Source organism: Mesocricetus auratus, unplaced genomic scaffold (assembly GCF_017639785.1).
Source record: "Mesocricetus auratus isolate SY011 unplaced genomic scaffold, BCM_Maur_2.0 Super-Scaffold_100008, whole genome shotgun sequence".
Lineage (NCBI taxonomy): Eukaryota > Metazoa > Chordata > Mammalia > Rodentia > Cricetidae > Mesocricetus > Mesocricetus auratus.
This window is the reverse complement of record NW_024429192.1, coordinates 67,418,945-67,426,895: the sequence shown is the minus strand read 5'-3', so window position 1 is coordinate 67,426,895 and position 7,951 is coordinate 67,418,945.

Here is a 7,951-nt window from a genome sequence, read left to right as displayed (position 1 = left end):
GCACATGGATTCATCTGGCTTTCTGTGCATCATACGCACACCCTCCAGTTCAGTGCGCTCTCTGCACATTTGTAAACACACATTCGGATTCAGTGGGCTTTCACAGTTCACACACATGCATGTTCAGTGGGTATTTTTCATTTTCTGTTGAAGGCAGCCTTTGGTAGCCCAGGAGAACCCTGGTCATTATTTATACTTGCTAGTGCACTTTTTCCAGAAGTCAGTTGGCCCAGAGCTGAGGCTACTGGTTTCAGTAGATCCCACACAGCTCTTGCTGTCACTGAAGGAATGTTAGGGGTCTTGGTCACTTTTTAGTCATTGTCTAGACTTGCGGTTTAGGGAAGTCCTTCCATCATTGGGCTCTGAGCTTTAGGTCACTTGAAGTTCACTGGAAAGGTTTATGTCAAAGGTCTATAAACCCTACACTAAACTGCAGTGACATGTCCTGGTGGGAATGGTAGATAAGCTCATAATGCCAGGCTCCAAAGCTCATGACTTTTGCACAAGAAGTAAGTGCTCTCCAAAGGCATTGTGGTCTCTGAGGCAGCAAGCTCCTTTGAGGGAACTCTGTAAGGCAGAACAGATACCGGGCCTGGAAGCAGATCTACCCTTGGATGCTGGAAGCCAGTAACCTTTGAACCTTGTTATCCGTAAAATGATGGGGAAGACGAGTGAGATTTTTTTTTGTTTTTTCAAGACAATTTATCTGTGTAGTCCTGGCTGTCCTGGAACTCTGTAGACCAGAGTGGCCTCAAATTCACAGAGATCCGCCTGTCTCTGCACCCCGAGTGCTGGGATTACAGGCGTGCGCCCTGCTGGAGGGTGAGTTTTTAACTTGAGCTTTTGTGCATTTCTTAGCATCTAGTTTAGCTATTCAGACACTGTATTTTTTTCCCTGCTCCTCAATTATTGGCAAAGCTGCTAGATTCCCAGCATGTGTGGGTGTTAGTGCTCAGAAGTCATGGAGTTAGGGGCTTGCTCCACAAATCTGATTACCCATGTCCCACCCCAGAGCCCACCAAAGCCAGATGCTGTGGCTTATGTCTTGTATTCACATGCTTCTACTGAAGGTGGAAGGCAAAAACTGGAGAATTACCCAGGGAAGGCTGCAGGTCAGCCACTCTGGAGGATGAAGCAAGGGGGAAACACGATGGAGGAAGAATGGACTTTGAAAAGGTGCCCTCTGACCTGGACACCTGGGCCCTGGCACATGCAGCTGTACAGACACACACACACACACACACACACACACACACACACACACACACCACAGACACACACACCACAGACATGCACACCCACACCCACACCACACACATCACAGACATGCACACTCACACACACACACACACACACACACACACACACACGACATAAGTAATGTCTTTAAAAGTTAAGCCCCAGACCGGGCGTTGTTTGGTGGCGCATGTCTTTAATCCCAGCACTGGGGAGGCAGAGGCAGGCAGATCTCTGAGAGAGAGTTCCAGGACAGGCTTCAAGGCTACAAGAAACCCTGTGGGGGGGGGGGCGGTGTTAAAGCCCCAATTGGAAAGTTTTTAGTGTTGCTACAAATGGGAATGGACAGAATTTTATTTTTTTAATTCTAATAGTTGTAATGATTATCTAAAAAGGCAAATATGTTCAAGGACTCCAGGAAACAAGCAAGGAGAAAAATACCCTAATGTTCACTTCCTTCAATTCTAGTATTCCCCCTGACCATAACTGCCCCAGGACTTGTGATCAAGGCTTGAATAAAGTCACCGACAGTGAACACAGTACAGTTCCCGTGTGGATGTTATATGTCCAAAGTCCAGACCCAGCCAGAGGATAGCTCCATGGGCATTGGACACCTGCTGCCAGCTCTGACAACCTGAGTTCGGTCCCTGAAATCCACAACATGGAAGGAGAGGACCAGTCCCGCCAAGTTGTCCTCTGACCACAAGAAAGCCTTGTATACTCCCTTCCCCCACAACATAAGCAAATAAATGTAATAAAAAAGTGTAAACACTACACCACCGAAAGACAAAATACTTCTGAATAGGCACATAGCCCCTGAAAAAGCAGCCTGCCTGAGAATGACATAACTCTAAGACAGTCTCACTGGAGGCCTGCGTCATGTGTGGTTCAAGAGGAATTATGAGAAGTATAAAATGTGTACTGAATTGTTTGTTTGTTTTAGAGACAGGGTCTCATGTAGCTTAGCTGGCCTCAGACTCACTATGTAGCCCAGGCTGGCCTCAAACTCATGTATAGCCCAGGCCAGCCTTGAACAAGAACCTCCGGTTTCCACCTCCCAAGTGTTAGGACTGCAGGCATGTGCCACCATGCCCCGGTTACTAGTGCCGGAAGTCACCTCTGGGGCTTTGTGCACGCTGGACAAGCACTGGCTGCTGAGCTACAGCCCAGTGCTTCTTTGCACTGGATTTTGAAGATTTAACTGTAAAATGTAAAGCATCTCAATTTTTATTCTACAATAGTGCTATTTTGAGTAAATTAGGTAAAGTAAAATACGGTATGAAAAAAGGGTATTAAAATTTACCTAAGATTCTTTTAAAACTTTTCAAAATGTGACTATTAAAACTGTTAAAGTACACTTGTCGTTCACGTTCTGTTTCTGTTGACAGTAGCCAGGCTGTCCGGGTCAGCGTGGGAGGGAAGAACTGTATGTGGGGACTTACTCCAGCGTCTCTCATTGCAGACTGGTACACTGTGTTGGGGTCCTCCGGCCGGGCAGCCCATCATTTTGTCTGCCTCTACACTGTAATCTGAATGCTGTATTGACTGAGGCACAGATTTCCATCCAGAACCAAACAAATTGCTGCCAAAGAGCTGAAACCAACACATGGTCTTTGTTAGTGAAGTCCTCCATATTGATGGGCACTAGAATGTTTCCATGAAAATGAGTCCTCTCCATCCAGCTGTATTTCTATCACGCCTCCAGTAGTGTGGGGAGAAGCTCATCATGATCCAGTTACCACAAGTCTATGGCTGAGCTTCTTACTCTCCAGGAGCTTGTGTTGGGCCTTGGGGCCAGGACTTGACAGTTTCTGGTGATCGGGAGAGACTGGCCATCTGCAGACTTTCAGGCCTCTCTTCACAATGTTTGCAAGCCACCGACAGGTTTATCGAACTTCCTGACATGATTTGTCAATGGTCATTCCCCCCTGAGCACAGCTGACCTCATCCGAAGACATGGTTTCTTCCAAGTGTTACTGCTGTCTTATCGATCGCTGCTTCCCCTAGAGTCTCCATTTCTCCCTACTGGTGTTCAGTCTGGGTGTTTCCAACGCTGTTTGTTTTGACAGAAGGTGGAAGTAAATTGGAAAGTTCTTATGCCGTAGTGGGAAAGTATGTATCTAGACTCACATTCAGTATGTTCATGGTCCAGTTTTATCACAAACTACCCTGATTTCTCTATTGTAGAGTGCTGGTTTTAACAATACCCTTTTCATAGAATTACTGAACACTTAGACATTTGCAACTGGAGTGCATTTGTTGGGACAGACAGGTAAAAACAAGTAAGGCTATCTCTGTTTATCAAAGGTTTGCAAGGTTCAGTTTGGTTTTTGCCTTGGGGTTTGTTTGGTTTTGTTTTTCCTGTTTCTCCCCACTGCAGTAAGCAATGTTTGTCCCCAGATGGCGCTAAAATAGTGGAGTGAACACAAAATCAGCCCTGGGGCAACAGATTTTTTTGAAAGTCATTTTCCCCGGATTGTCAATGAAGATCAATCTACTCAGCAAAGCAAGCAACAATCCAAATTCAAACTCAAACACAGAATGCCTGCCTGCCCTCCCCTTGTCCTCCCTTAATGCTAATGTAGAGAAGGTAGATTCCGCGCGGCTGGGTTTCTGTTGTCACATTTAGTCATACATTTTTCTATGTGTACATGCTGCATGAATATGTGGGTGCCACAGCACATGTGGGGAGGTCAGAGGATAACGTTTGGGAGTCTGTCTGTTCTCTCCTTCCACTGTGAGGGTCCCAGGAATCCAGCAGGTCATCAGGAGGGGCAGCACGCCCCTTTCACACAGTGAGCCATCTTGCTAGCCCAACATAGCCTGGGTTTGTATCTGGAGTTTGGTTGTGCCCAGTATAAAAACAATAATATTAAAAGCAAAGAGGACTTCTGAGAATGGATGAACGACAGTCCTGGGGACCACTGCCAAGGCCTGGAGTGTGTTGTCACGAACAAGGTGTTATGATAACGTGAGAGGGACCTTTGCGGATTCCATGGCAGGTGAGGGTGACCAAGGTGAGGGACAGATGTGCCAGGCAGGCAGAGCTTAAGTGAGAAGTCTTATTAGAAAGGGGAGGGAGGGGGAAGGAAAGAGAAAAGAGGTAAAGAGACACAGAGACAGAGAGAGAGGACAGACGAGAAGAGGCAGACAGGAAAAGTCCTGTCTGCCCCAGGGGAACAGCAGGAAAGAGAGCATAAGTGGGCGGGTTTTTCTTTTAAAGGTGTTCTTTGCACCTGTGTGCAAACTATGCAATCATGGAACCCTGGGCTGACCAGGGTACTATCTGAGTGCGTTCTTGCCAGGTGGCAGGGGCAGGCCAGCATAATGCCTGAATCCTTATACAAGTCAGGTAACTAGTTAAAACTTTGGCCTCCTCTTTGAGCTAGCTCGCTAAGCTGGGAGAGCAGGGAATATGTGTGACAGACAAGTTGTCTGTAAAGTGTGTGAGAACCCATCCCGGGGCATTCCTGGGGAGGCATGTGGTTGGAGTCCTACCTTGCTAATTACAGCGGCACCTGCTGTGATAAGTGAGCAGCTCAGCCAACGCAGGAGGCAGGCAGAGTCTGTCGGCACAAAGGAACTGTGTTCGGATCTGCTCCACATTTCTATTGGAGATGAGTAGCTCAGCAGGAGAGCTTAAGTGCCAAATGCCTACTGTGTGTGCAAGCCGTGGAGTTCTCACAACACTTGTCAGTCCAAAGAGCTCAGGGAAAGGCAGAGGCCACTAGCACCAACCAGGCAAACTTGTTTGATGTTTCAGGATAGAGAAACAACTTTGACGAGTGAAGAGGTATGGCTTGACAACACAGTCAAGTGTTCACCTGTTGACACACAGTTACAGGAGAGCTTGTCCTGCATGTGTGGGTAGAGCAACTAACAAATGAGCCAAATGAATAAAGGATCTAACACCAGGGCCTACAAGAAGCTACAAGGCTTCACATTATAATAAACTAAATCCCCCATGTTTTGTGGTTTGATGAAGGACTGTTAACTGTTTGAAGCAGGGGACTTCCTCTAACTCTGCTTGGCAGCTGCTGTAAAAGACAAGTCAGGAATCTACTCAACCATATTCATAGCAGCATTATTTGTAATACCCAGAACCTGGGAACAACCTAGATGCCCCTCAGCTGAAGAGTGGATAGAGAAAATGTGGTGCATTTACACAATGGAGTACTACTCAGCAGGAAAAAAAAAATGGAATCCTGACATTTGCAGGCAAATGGATGGCACTACAAGAAGCCATCCTGAGTGAGGTAACCCAGTCACAAAATGACAAACATGATATGTACTCACTCATATATGGATTTTAGACATGGAGCAGGGCGTTGCCAGCCTACAATCCCACTGCCAGAGAGTCTGGGAAGCAGGAAGGACCCTAAGAGAGATATGCATGGTGACCCGGAGAAGGGTTATGGGACAAGATCTCCTAATTGGATTGGGAGAGGGGGTGAACAGAAGGAGAAAGAGACAGGGAAAAGAGGAGGGGAGAGGAGGACATGGGAGAGCAGGAAGGTTGAGCCAGGGTAAGAATAGAGGAGAGAAGGATTAGAAATACCATAATAGAGGAAACCATTATAAGTTGGAGGAGAGATCTGCCAATAGTGAGATCTTCACAGATCTACAAGAATGACACCAACTGGCATTAAGGATACCTTAAATGCCTTCCCCTGATAATGAGATTGATGACTATCTTATATGCCATCCTAGAAACCTCATCCAGTGGCTGATGGAAGCAGAGGCAGACACCCACAGCTAAAAAACAAATTGAACTCCTGGAACCCAGTTGCAAAGAGGAGGGATGAGCAAAGGAATCAAGACCAGGCTGGCAAAACTCACAGAGGCAACTGACCTAAACAAGGGGGAACGCATTGACCCCAGACTGATGACTGAGAGGCCAGCATGGAACTGATCCAGACACCCCTTATCCCCCCGAACCTGGGTGTCAGAGAAGAGGCCTCAGCAATCTATGGGACCTTGGAGAGTAGATCAGTGTTTATTCCTGGCATAGAAATAGACTCTGGGAGCCCATTCCACATGGAGGGAGGCTCTCTCAGCCTGGACACGTGTGGGAGAACATAAGCCCTGCCCTGGATGATATGACAGACTGAAAATTCCTCATGGAAGCCCTTCCCCTCCCTGGGGATGGAGGGGGTGGGGAGTGGAGTGGGCAGTTAGGAGGATTGGGGGAGGGCAGGGAAGGAGGGGAGAGAGAGAGAACAGAGAGTAGCATATGTAAAAGTTAAATAAGAAAAAATAATAAAAATGAAAGAAAAAGGTCAGGGTCTCCAAGGAGACAGGTGACATGCAGACGAAACTATAAAGGTTGTGTCTCACTGCAATTGCTATGAACTCAGTTACTCAACACAGTGGCTCAAATAGCAAGTCCCCAGCCCCCAAGCCCACATTATAGCTGGGCTTGTAGAGACTGCCAGTTTCTTTTTGGTGTTAGAGTGGCAGCTTGGGGACAAGAGACTGGAGTCATTTAAAGGCCCTTTTTCATATGTCTGACAGCTGATTCTAGGACAAAGGTCCTGTGCGCCAGTCTCAAGACACATGCCCCAAAAGGAAGAGAGACCAGGGTGGAGGCCTTGTTCCTTTCCATGATCCGGCTTCACAACCCCTTAGCACCTCCTCTGCTACATTTCTGCTCACAGAGGCTGCCATGGGCCTCATCCATGGGAGAGAGATTTGACTTGATCTTTTGACCAAAACAAAACAACACCTTTAAATCTTGCAAGAGTATGTGAAGTTGCAATCGTTGTTTGAAAAGAAAATTGATCCCTGACACTCCCAGGAGGTGAGCGTGCTAACAGAAGAAAATTAATCCCGACACTCCCAGGAGGTGAGCGTGCTAACAGAAGCAGCTGTAGGACATCGGTGCAGCAGTGGGTGAACCATGTAGCTCATAGCATAGGAAAAGTAGCTGAGACTTGGGAGTGTGGAGCATCTCCTAGGCCGTGAAGACCAACCTCTGGAGAGCCGGGGCTGGGGGGCAGGGTAAGGGGACAGGGGCTAACTTACTCTCCCTAATACAGTCACAGATAGAAACTTTCCTGTCTGGCTTTGAGTCCATTCCCATATTTGTTAAGTCAATTCTGCTAGCCAGGTCTGTGTGTGCCTGCCTTCCTCTTGACTTGAACAGGGGTTCTCTGTTCTAGCAGATGAAACGCCCATGGTCTCAGGCAGAGAGAGGAGAGAGAGACAGAGAGAGAGAGAGAGAGACAGAGAGAGAGAGAGAGAGAGACAGAGACAGAGACAGAGAGACAGACAGAGAGAGAGAGAGGTTAAAACACATCAAGGTGAATGTGTAGACTCTTGCAAGAGAATATAAAAGCTGAAAACCCCTTTCTCCATGCAGAAATTGACATGAAAGCATTGCACTCTAGTGACCCACTGAGCACTTTGAAGCTGCTGCTGGGTGAAATCACTGAGAGACACCAGGGAACCGAGGATGCCCAGAGGCCAGCCAGTGAGTGGTGGAGGCTGTCTTACTCCGCCATGCCCTTCACAACCAGTCTCCAGACTCAGACATCTTCCCAGCGCAGAGCTCATGGAGTTGGGTGAGTCCAATCCATGAGGCCATGCGGTCCAGTTCTTGATGAAGATGGCTCTGGTCCGCCACCCTGCCGCTGGCATGCTGCAATGGTTGTTAGGTCCTTTGTCCCATCCAGTCGTTGTCTCTCCCTCCCCTCAAGTCTGGCTGCTATCATTT